Source organism: Choloepus didactylus, chromosome 14 (genome assembly GCF_015220235.1).
Source record: "Choloepus didactylus isolate mChoDid1 chromosome 14, mChoDid1.pri, whole genome shotgun sequence".
Lineage (NCBI taxonomy): Eukaryota > Metazoa > Chordata > Mammalia > Pilosa > Megalonychidae > Choloepus > Choloepus didactylus.
Genome location: NC_051320.1, coordinates 99488990 through 99501350, shown reverse-complemented (window position 1 = coordinate 99501350; position 12361 = coordinate 99488990). Strand labels below are relative to the sequence as shown.

The window sequence follows — 12361 nt, the reverse complement described above, 5'->3', positions numbered from 1 at the left end:
AAGCATCACCTTGTTGACACGGCTCGAACTAGAGCCTATGAATTCCCATAGTCTAAGCCAACCCATTGTATGGTATTTGTTTTTAGCAACCAGGACACTAAAACATTGACTAGTGGGGTTTATCCGAGGAGGCAAGGTTGGTTTAACATTTGAAAATCAATCAATGTAATTCACCATATCAACAGGGGATAAAAGGAAAACCATATGATCATCTCAATTGATGTAGAAAAAGCAAAATCCAACATTTGTTCATGATAAAACTCCAAACAGTAGGAATAGAAGGGAACTTTCTCAACCTTACAAAGGGCATATATAAAAACCCTACAGTTGACGTCGTACCTAACGGTGGAAGACTAAATGCTTCCCTGAGATCAGGGGCAGGGCCAGTACCTCCCGTCTCGCTGCATCTATCCAACATCGCACCAGAAGTCCTAGCCGGTGTCTTAAATCAAGAAAAAGAAGTAAAAGGCATACAGATATTGGGAAGGAAATGTCCAATTGTCTTTTTTACATACAACACAATCCTTTATTTAGAAAACCATATGGAATCCACAGAAAATCTACAAGAATGAATAAATGAGTTTAGCAGGATTGCGGGATGCAAGGCTAGTATATAAAAATTAACCATGTTTCTAAATACTAGCCTAGTAATAAACAATTGAAAATTGACATTTTTTAAAATACCATTTACAATAGCATTAAAAAATATGATATACTTAGGGATAAATCTGGTGTGCTGGTTTGCAGCTGTTATGTACCCCACAAAAGGCCATGTTCTTTTAATCCATCCCTGGGGGCAGACCTATTGTGGGGGGGGTCTTTTGGTTCAAATGAGATGGGACCCAGCCCTTTCAGGGTGGGTCTTAATCCCTTTACCCGGGTCCTGTATGAGGATAAGAGAGAGAAGTGCCCAGAGACATCTGGAGACAGCCACTGAAACCAGAACCAGGAGAGAAGGACCAGCAGACGTCACCATGTGCCTTCCACATGACAGAGGAGCCCCAGATGTCAGCAGCCTTTCCTCACAGAAGGTATCTTCCTCCTGATGCCTTAATTGGGACATTTTCATGGCCTTAGAACTGCACATTTGTAAACGAATAAATCCCTATTGTAAAAGTCAACCTTTTTCTGGTATATTGCATTCTGAAAGCTTTAGCAAAGCAAACCAAACATCTGGCAAAAGATGCGTGAGACCTTGACACTGAAAACTGTAAAACATTGCTAAGAGAAATCAAAGAAGACCTAAGTTAATGGAGACATGCTGTGTTTATAAATCAGAAATTTTAATATTGCTAAGATGTCAGTTCTATTGAAATTGATCTATCAATTAAATCCTAATTAAAATCCCAGTAGGCTTTTTTCTTCCTTTAGAATTTGACAGGCTTATTCTAAAATGCATAGGAAATACAAAGCACCTAGAATAGCCAAAGCACCCTTGAAAAAGAACCAGGTTGGAAGGCTAACAGTACTCGATTTCAAGCCTTCTTGTAAAGCTCATGAGAGTGTGGTATTGTTATAGAGGTGGACAATAGACCAGAGGAACAGAATAGAGTCAGAAATAGGCGAACACATATATGTCTAACTGGCTTTCCATGGAGGTACAAAGGCAACTCAGTGAAGAAAGGGTGGTCTTTTTCACCCAAGCTGCTGGCACATTGGAGAGCTCTGTATGAAGAAAAGAAAGAAAGAAGGACAAAGAACGTCAACCTATACTTCGCATTAGATACAAAAACTAATTCAAAATGAGCATAGACCTAAATATAAAACCTAAAACTATAAAACTTCTAGAGCAAAACAGAAAATCCTTGTTTCCTGGGGTTAGACAAAGAATTTTTTTAGATATAGCACCAAAAGCATTATCTATAAAAGAAAAAAAAGTTGAAAAATTGGACATCATAAAAATTACATCTCCTTCTCCTCAAAAGGTGCTGTTAAGAAAATAAATACACAATCCAGTTATAGGCATGCAAGGGAGAGACTGGAGAGTGCCACGTGGCAGTGGACTTGAGTTGGAGTCAGAGACATCAGTATGAATCCATGTTTAGCTGAATACAGATGATGTGGTCACATACAGAAATATTGATAGATGTATACAGTATTCAGGCAGATATTTCCTTGCTGTCAACAGAGGGCCTAGAAGCAATGATAACCCAGTAGAAATGAGCAGACCCAGCACCCAGATCTTGGTTTCTAACACCATTCTCCAGAGAAAGGAACCAGGGCTCCCTGGAGAAATGGCTGGCCCTAGGACTGGGGCAGGAGGTGCACGATGAGCCTGGAGCCAGAAGGTAAGGAAGCCCTCGGGCTGGAGGCTTGAGGGGAGTGATGCCAGCATGTGCAGGGGACACAGGAGCCAATGGGAAGAGCTCTCAGTGACCCAAACTAGGACAGTCAGAGCAACAGAATAAAGTCGTATTGGATTATTACCAGAAGCATAGAGTCAAGACCCACAGTGATATAAGTAATTACATAATTAAATAGGGGGACTAGACAAATGTCCCATGCAGAGGACTTTCAAATACTTTTATGTCGATACTGTGCCCTCAGGGAGGTGGGCACGAGTCCCCCTCCGTACGTGTGTCCGTAGGACTTCTGTAGTGTGGGGGGTGGGGGGACGAGCATGACCTCAGCCAGGTGGTCGAGGCCGCAGCAACAGTGACAAGTCGTGTGACAGATGGGATGGAAATGCCTGTGGTCCCAGAAACCCACAACCCCAGTCTACCCACGAGAAAAACATCAGACAGTCCCGATGGAGGGGTGCTCTGCAAAGTATCTGATCAAAACTGCTCCAAATTGTGTCAAGTTCTCAATCCATAGAAAAAGAAAGATTTCATTTGGGTTGATGAGAATGTTCTGAAGTTACAGAGTGGTGATGATTGCACTGAGAATGTGCTAAAAACCACTGAATTGTACTCTTTAAAAGGGAGAGTTTTTGGTATGTGAAGTATATCTCAATGTTATTTGAAAAAGAATTGTCACGATCATCAAAAACAAGAAAAGTCTGATAAAGGGTCACAGCTGAGAGGAGCCTAAGGAGATTTGGTAACTGAATGTAGTGTGGGGTCTTGGAACAGAAAAAGGACATCAGGGAAATTCCAAGGAAATCAGAATAAAGTATGGACTTCATTATCATGTCGTCAGTTGTGACAAATGTACCATTCTTGTGTAAGATGTAAGAATAGGAGAAATTAGAGATGGGGTGCATCAGAACTCTTTGTGCTGTCTTCATAACCTTCCTGTGAATTTACAAAGATTCTAAAATCGAAAGTTTATTACAAGAAAAAAAAAGACTGAGAAAAGGAATATGCAAAACACATATCTTACAAAGAACTTGTATATAGAACACATTTTTTAAAAACCTTCAAAATTCAATAATAAAAACCTAAACCACCCAATTTTTTATGGGTAAAAGCTTTTAAAAACAACAACAAAAAAGATTTAAACACATACTTTACCAATGGAGATATATGGATGGCCAAAAAAAAAAAAAAAAATCACATGAAACAATGATCAACATCCTTAGTCATTAGGGAAATGCAAACTAAAACCATTTTTAATTAATATTTTTAAGTAAGATACAACTACTCACCTATTAGAATGTCTAAAATTTAAAAAAACTGATCATAACAGTTTGGAAAAGATGTGAAGCAATGGAAATCACGTACAGTACTCCCAAGAATATAAAATGGTACAATCACTTCGGAAAACAGTTTGGAAGTTTTTTAAAAAGTTACACATAAATCTACTATATGATCCAAAATTCCAGACCTAGGTATTTACCCAAGAGAACTGAAAACATGAATTACAGCTAAGCCAACTTGGCAGGTGAAGTCACTGCCCTCCTCTCTACATGGGATCAGACACCCAGGGGTGTAAATCCTCCTTGCAACACGGAATATGACTCCTGGGGAGGAATCTAGACCCAGCATCGTGGGATGGAGAACATCTTCTTGACCAAAAGGGGGATATGAAATGAAATGAAATAAGTTTCAGTGGCTGAGAGATTCCAAAAGGAGCCGAGAGGTCACTCTGGTGGGCATTCTTACGCACAATATAGACAACCCTTTTTAGGTTCTAATGAATTGGGATAGCTAGCAGTAAATACCTGAAACTATCAAACTACAACCCAGAACCCATGAATCGTGAAGATGATTGTGTAACAATGTAGCTTATGAAGGGTGACAATGTGATTGGGAAAGCCACGTGGATCACAGTCCCCTTTGTCCAGTGTAGGGATGGTTGAATAGAAAAAAGGGGGGCAAAAAAAAAATAAAATAAAATAAAGGAAGAATGGAGGGGGGGACAATTTGGTTGTTGTTTTTACTCTTGTTTGTTTTATTCTTGCTTTCTCTTTTTCTGGTACAAGGAAAATATTTAAAAAAATTGATCGAGGTGATGAATTAATAACTATGTGATGGTATTGTGATCAATGGATTATATACTTAGGATGATTGTATGATGTGTGAATAAATGAATAAATCGTAATTAAAAATAAAAACAGATGCAACACAAGTGTCCATTATCAGGTGAATGAATAAACAGAATGTGGTATAGTCATACAATGGAATACTGGTCAGCAATAAAAAAAGTAAACTATGATATGACACCAAAAACATGAACAACAAAGGAAAAAATAGATAAATTAGACTTCATCAAAATTTAAAACTTTTGTGCATCAGAAGACATCAAGAAAGTGAAAAGACAATCTACATAATGGGAGAAATGGTTGCAAATCATATATTACAGTCTAACATCAGAATATATAAAGAACTCCTACAACTCAACAACAAAAAGACAACCCAGTTAAAAATGAGTGTGGTGGTTTGAAGCTATGTATACCAGAAAAACATGTTCTTAAACTTAATCCATTCCTATAGATATGAACCCATTGTAAGTAGGACTTTTCGATGAGGTGACGTCAGGTGAAGTTGTGGCCCAGCTCAACTCAGAATGGGTCTTAATCCTATTGCTGGAGTCCTTTATAAGCAGAATGAAATTCAGACAGATAGAGAGAAAGGCCAGAGGAAACAGCCAGCAGCTGAAAGTCAGTAGAATCCGGAAGAGAAGGCAGAGACCCGAGAGGCGGCCGTGTGCATTGCCCTGTGACAGAGGGGCCGAGGACCGAGGACCGTGGGCAGCCAGCCCAGACGTCACTCGCTTCAGGGAGAAAGCATCGCGTTGATGATGCCTTGATTTGGACTTTTCCTGCCTCACTGTGAGCCAGTAAGTTCCGTTGTTAAAGCCAGCCAGTTGCACGGCATTTGCTTTAGCAGTGAAGAAACTGAATCAATGGATAAAGGACTTAAATAGACATTTCTCCGGAGAACATATAGAAGTAGCCAGTAAGCACATGGAAAGATACTCATTGCTTCCAACTTGTCGCTACCATACCCAAGAAAATTAACAAACCCTGACAAAACAAAGGAATAAGAAGTAATGCAGTTACTTTAGGTTAATTGTTATTATTTCTTTGTTTTGTTTTGTTTGAATTGTTTTTTTTTAATTTTTTGATAAAGTAAAAAAAAAGCTATTGCATTAAAAAAAAAATACTCAACATCATTAGCCAATGGGAAAATGCAAAAAAACTACAATGAGACACCACTTCACACCCACTAAGATGGCTATTATTTAAAAAGTGGAAAATAACAAGTGTTGGCAAGGATGATGAGAAATAGAAAACCTTGTACATTTTTGATGGGACTGTAAAGTGTTGCAGCTGCTTTGAAAACAGTTTGGCAGTTTCTCACAAAGTTAAGTATAGAATTATCATATGGCAATCATATTTCTAGGTACATAACCCAAAGAATTGAAAAGCAGGGATTCAAACAGATATCTGTACACCAGAGTTCATAGCAGTATTATTCACAATAGCCAAATGGTGAAAACAACCTAAGTGTCCATCTGTACACCAGAGTTCATAGCAGTATTATTCACAATAGCCAAATGGTGAAAACAACCTAAGTGTCCATCAGCAGAGGAGTGGATAAACAAAATGTTGTATAACCATACAATGGACTACTATCCCGCCATAAAAAGAAATAAAGAACTACATGCTACAACATGGATGAATCCTGAAGACATCATGTTGAGGGAGATAAGCTGGACCCAAAAGGACAAATATTGTATGATTTCACTTATACATTGTGCTGGTTTGAATATGTTATGTACCCCATAAAAGACTATTCTTTAAATCCACTCGTGCAGGCAGACTTATTGTGGTGAGATCTTTTGATTAGGCTGCTCCCATGCAGATGTGACACACCCATTTGAGGGTGGGGCCTTTTGATCAGATTATTTCCATGGAGGTGTGACCCCATCCATTCAAGGTGGGTCTTCAGGTAGTTTGCTGGCAACCTCTAATGAGAGGATAAAAGAGACATTTTGAAGAGAACTGAGAGATGCTTAGAGAGAAAACGCCAAGAGTCATTTTGGAGACAGCCATTGAAACCACACGTTTGAAGTTGCTAAGCTAAGAGATGAAGCCCAGAGTTTACCCTGGAGAACCTAACTGAGAACCCACAGATGCTTAAAGAGAAAGCCACTGGAATCAGAAGCTGAAAGCAGTGCAACCTGGGAGCAAAGGACCAGCAGACGCCAGCCATGTGCCTTCTAGGCTGACAGAGGTGCTCCAGATGCCATCAGCCTTTCTTCGGTGACGGTATCCTTTTGTTGATGCCTTAGTTTGGATACTTATAGGCTTAGAACTGTAAATTTGTAACCTAATAAATCCCCTTTGTAAAAAGCTAATCCATTTCTTGTATATTGCATTTTGGCAGCTTAAGCAGACTGGAACATATATGAAATGTTTAGAATAGGTGAATTCGTGGAGACAGAAAGTAGATTACAGGCTACCAGAGGTGGGGGGAGGGGGAAGGGGGAGTCAGTACTTGATGGATAGAGTCTCTATTTAGGGAGATGAGAAAGTTTTGATGATGGATGGTGGTGATGGTAGCACAACATTGTGAGTGTAATTAATGCACTGAATTTTACATGTAAAAATGGGAATTTTATGTTATGTTACTGTTCTAGTTTGCTAATGCTGTCAGAATGCAAAACACCAGAAATGGATTGGCTTTTATGAAAGGGGGTTTATTTGGTCACACAGTTACAGTCTTACGGCCATCAACAATCAGGTACCTTCACTGGAGGATGGCCAATGGTGTCCAGAAAACCTCTGTTAGCTGAGAAGGCACGTGGCTGGCATCTGCTTCAGAGTTCTGGTTTCAAATTGGCTTTCTCCCAGGATATTCCTCTCTAGGCTTCAGCTTCTCTTCAAAATGTCACTCTCAGTTGCTCTTGGGGCATTTGCCCTCTCTTAGCTTCTCTGGCACAAAAGACTGCTTTTAGCGGCCATCTTCAAACTCTCTCTTATCTGCAGCTCCTCTCTCAGCTCCTGTGTGTTCTTCAAAGTGTCCCTCTTGGCTGTAGCAAGCTCACTCCTCCTGTCTGAGCTTATATAGAGCTCCAATGAACCAATCAAGGCCCACGCTGAATGGGCAGGGCCACACCTCCATGGAAACTATCCAGTCAGTCATCACCCACAGTTGGGATGGGTCGCATCTCCATGGAAACACTCAAAGAATTACAGTCTAATAAACATTAATACAGCTGCCCACACAAGAATACATCAAAGATAATGGCATTTTGGGGGACATAACACATTCGAACTGGCACATTCCACCCTCTGCACCCCAAAATGACATGATCTTTCCATATATAAAATACATTCATCTCATCACAATATCACAAAAACTTAAATCATTTCAGTAACAATAGGTAAGTACAAGACCCCACTAAATCAGTTACAGGTGTGGTCTGTCGGAAAGCAAAATTCCCCTCTGACTGTGGATCTGTAAAACTTAGAACAAGTTATGTGCTTCCAATATACAAAAGAGGGACAATCATGGGGTAAATATTTCCATTGCCTTAAGGAGAAACTGAAAGGAAAACAGGGTTAATGGGACCAAAACAGTTCCTAAAACCCACAGGGCAAACTCCATTAGATTTCAAAGTCTGAGAGTCATTAACAGAATGAGGTGGCATCCTTGGGACTTGAGGGATTCCAACTGTTCCTGACGGCCTTTGTGGCAGTCCTTTTCTCTCCAAATGCTGGGGTGTGCTCCAACATATCCACACACGGAGGAGACCACCTTCTCGGCCCCACCCTCCTCAAACATCGGGGCAGCTCCCGGATTCCCTTCCATCTCCGGGGCACACGCTCAACCCCTTCAGAACAGTGTGGTGGCAGCCAGGCTCTCCCCAATTCCCTGGGAATGTGCTCCACCCTCTTTGGGACCTGAGGTGGCAAAACTCTTCCAGAGCATGGAGGTGGGAGGCCCACCCTCGACCTCCAAGGCAAACTCACCCTTTCCGTGCATGTGGGCTGCTCCGCTCTCCCAGCCCGAGACCTCTTGACTCCAGACCTCAACCTCCATGGCTCTGTCTTTAAAGAAATTTTTTCTTCAATTTGTTCCTTGTCTGTCCGCTCCAGTCCCGACCGGCAGCGGCTCTGTCTGTAAAGAGCTTGCAAAAATTCTGTTGGCTTCGCATGAAGCACACGGAAGTCAAAGCCATCAGACAGTAGGACTTTCCACTGTCTTAATTCCTGCTTAATTCCTCCAATCTTGGCTTGTATTGAAATGGCGGCTGGCCATTTCATGTTTGGTTACATCCTCATGTTGGGGTGTAGCTTCTGGGGTTTCACCCCCTGGAAGCCCAGAGTTTTTCAGGCCATCAATCTCTGGTTTCTTTGAAACCAAGAGTTCATTTCTCAGCTTACCTCTGTCCTCTCTCATCTTACTATAAGCTGCAAGTAAAAGCCAGGCTACTTCTATATTTTGCTTGGAGATCTCATCAGCTAAATATTCCAGGTCGTCACTTTCAAATTCTGCCTTCCAACCAACACCAGGACTCAATTTTGCCAAATTCTCTGCCACCTTAAAACAAGGATCACCTTCCTTCCAGTTTGCAACAACACATTTGTCACTTCTGCTCAAGGCCTCATCAGAATTATCTTTAGAGTCCATATTTCCACAAACAGTGTTTTCAGAGCAGTTTAGGCCTTTTCTATCAGGCTCCTCACAGTTCTTCCAGAATCTTCCCCGTATCCATTTTAAAAGCTGTTCCAGCATGTCTGGTATTTGCAAACGCAGCAGCACCAGCACCCCACTTCTCTAGTACCAAAATCTGTTCTAGTTTGCTAATGCTGCCGGAATGCAAAACACCAGAAATGGATTGGCTTTTATAAAAGGGGGTTTATTTGGTCACACAGTTACAGTCTTCAGGCCATGAAGTGTCCTTCACTAGAGGATGGCCAATGGTGTCCAGAAAACCTCTGTTCACTGGGAAGGCACGTGGCTGGCATCTGCTCCAGAGTTCTGGGTTCAAAATGGCTTTCTCCCAGGATGTTCCTCTGTAGGCTTCAGCTTCTCTCCAAAATGTCACTCTCAGTTGCTCTTGGGGCATTTGTTCTCTCTTAGCTTCTCTGGAGCAAAAGTCTGCTTTCAAAGGCTGTCTCCAAAATGTCTCTTAAAGTGCAGTTCCTCTCTCAGCTCCTTTGCATTCTTCAAAGTGTCCTTCTTGGCTGTTGCAAGCTCACCCCTTCTGTCTGAGCTTATGTAGTGCTCCAGTGAACTAATCAAGGCCCACGCTGTATGGGCAGGGCCACACCTCCATGGGAACTATCCAGTCAGAGTCATCACCCACAGTTGGGAGGGGTGCATCTCCATGGAAACACTCAATCAAAGAATTACAATCTAATCAATACTAATACGTCTGCCCACACAAGATTGCATCAAAGATAATGGCGTTTGGGGGGACATAATACATTCAAACTGGCACAGTTACCATAATAAAATATTTTTTTAAAAATAGAGGAATGAACCAGTGATGGATGCAGTTTCTAAATAATCATGCTGAGTGCACGGAGCCAGCTTGTAAAGAGTTCATACGGTATAACTGCATTCACGTAACGTTCTAGGAGATGCGAACTCACCTGTCATGACAGAAAGCAGGTTGGTGATTGCAGGATTGGGGGAGGGGGGCAGGCAGGAGCGAGACATGACAAAGGGGCTCCAGGACGCTTGGGAGTGATGGAGATGTGCTCTCTCAACTGTGGGCTGGTTTCAGGGGGTGTGCATTTGCCAACACATTACATTTAGAACATTTAGAACATGTGCAGTTTATGTCATTCGTATTGTATTCATTGGATGAATAAAACCAATCCTATCTGTTCCTCCTCCAGCAGGTGATGCTGGGCAATCAAGTAACCTCGTTGGTAAAAAGGGAAAACATTCACATAGTTGTGAAGATGACGAGAATTAATACGTACACTGGCTGGGGTGATGCATACCTTCAAGTTTTATTATACATTTCTGCCTATTTGAATATGTTCTAAATTCTGTAATAAAATGTTTTTTAATTTTATAAAACAATATACATATAAAGTATAGACTAGTACCTGGCATGAAGTAAGCACTCAGTGTCTGCTGTCAGTTGTTTCCGTCCCTTGACAGGTGCCTGGAGATTATGCTTTAGGGAGGGCATCAGAGGGTGTCTGCCCTGGAGGGCCTCAGGCACATTGGAGAGGAAGAGGCAAGAAAAAGTCTGCACCTGGTGTCTTCTGGATGTGCAGCCAGCGCCGTCACGCAGGCCCATCTTCAGAAGGACCCTGCGCTTGGGGTTTAATCTTTAAATTTGTGTCTGTGGGTGAAGACCAGCGGGGCAGTGAAGCACGCACTGGGGCTCACAGCCTCAGCTCATGCCCAGACTGCCGGCCACCCACCCTCCAATGTCCCAGGTCACCTCCCTGCCCTTCACCCTACCCCATGACTGCTGCTGCCCAGAGAGAAGAAAACAAAACAGATCACACCCAAAAGATCAGGAAGATCAGAATGCGTTATGGTCCAGAAGATAATGGAATCATGCAGCCGAAACTCTGAGGGAAGTTCCCTCTCAGTCTAGAATTCTTTACTCAGCCAAACTGTCCACCACGTGTAAGAGCAGGATAAAGGTACTTCGTGCCCTGCAGCATCTCGAGAACTTCACTGTCCACGCCCCTTTCCTCAGGACGCTTCTGGAGCATCCCTTCTTCCAGATAAGGAAGTTCTCCAAGAAAAAGGAAGATGTTGGATCCAGGAAAGAGGGAGTCCACACTGGCAAGCTGAAAAGGGAATTCCCAGGAAGGGGACGGGACACCCCAGGATGCAGCTGTACAGCCAGGGTTCAAGAGCAACCACCCCGGACTGAAGCAGCCCAGAAGGCCTCGGGAGCATTTCCAGGAAAATAAGTTAGGAGAATACTTGGCCCAACAAATTAGAAAATCTAGATGAAATGGACAAATTCCTAGAAACAATCCAGTTATTTGAACTGAAACAAGAAGAAATAGAGGACCTTAGCAGACCAATTACAAGAAAAGAATTTAATCAGTAATCAGAAAACCTCCCAACAAAGAAAACTTCAGGACTAGATGGCTTCACTGGTGAACTCAACCAAGCATTCCAAGAAGAATTAACACTAATCCTGCTCAGATTCTTCCCCCAAAAAGTGAAGAGGTAGGAACACCTCCTAACTCCTGTAAGACCAGTATTCCTGATACAAAAGCCAGATAAAGGCATCACACAAAAAAGAAAATCTCAACAAAATACTACCAAACCAAATCCAACAGCAGATTAAGATTATCTACCAGAATCAAGTGGGATTTATCCCAGGAATGCATGAGTGATCCAAGACAAGAAAGTCAATCTATGTAATAACCACATTAATAGAAAGAAGGGAAAAAACACAATCATCTCTATTGACACAGAAAAGACATTTGAAAAAATCCAGCACCATTTATTGATAGAAGCACCCAGAAAATCAGGAATAAAAGGAAACATCCTCAACCTCTTAAAGGACAAATATGAAAAAGCCACAGCAATACAATACTCAATGGTGAAAGACTGAAAGCTTTCCCCATAAGATCAGGATGCCCGCTGTCACCACTGTTATTCAACATTGTACTGGAAGTTCTAGCCAGAACAGTTTAGAAATAAACAGAGCAGAAAAAGAAACAAAAGGAATTCAAATTGAAAAGGAAAACTGTCCCTCTTTGTAGATGGCATGATACTATATATAGAAAATCCAGAAAAATCTACAAGAAAGCTATTAGAGCTAAGAAATTACTTCAGCAAAATGGTAGGCTACAAGATCAATGCATGGAAATCAGTGGCATTTTCACACTGATGTTCATAGCAGCATTGTTCACAATTGCCAAGAGATGGAAATAATCCAAGGGTCCTTCAACAGACTAGTAGATAAACAAAATGTGGTATAAACATATGATGGAATACTATGCAGCAGTAAGAAGGAACAAGGTCCTGAA

General features: G+C 41.6%; 1 protein-coding gene across 1 annotated transcript in view; it reads left to right on the top strand.

Annotated features, from left to right (window-relative positions):
* Positions 1 to 12361, top strand: part of ARHGAP39 (Rho GTPase activating protein 39) — a 152874-nt gene that overhangs the window by 123448 nt on the left and 17065 nt on the right.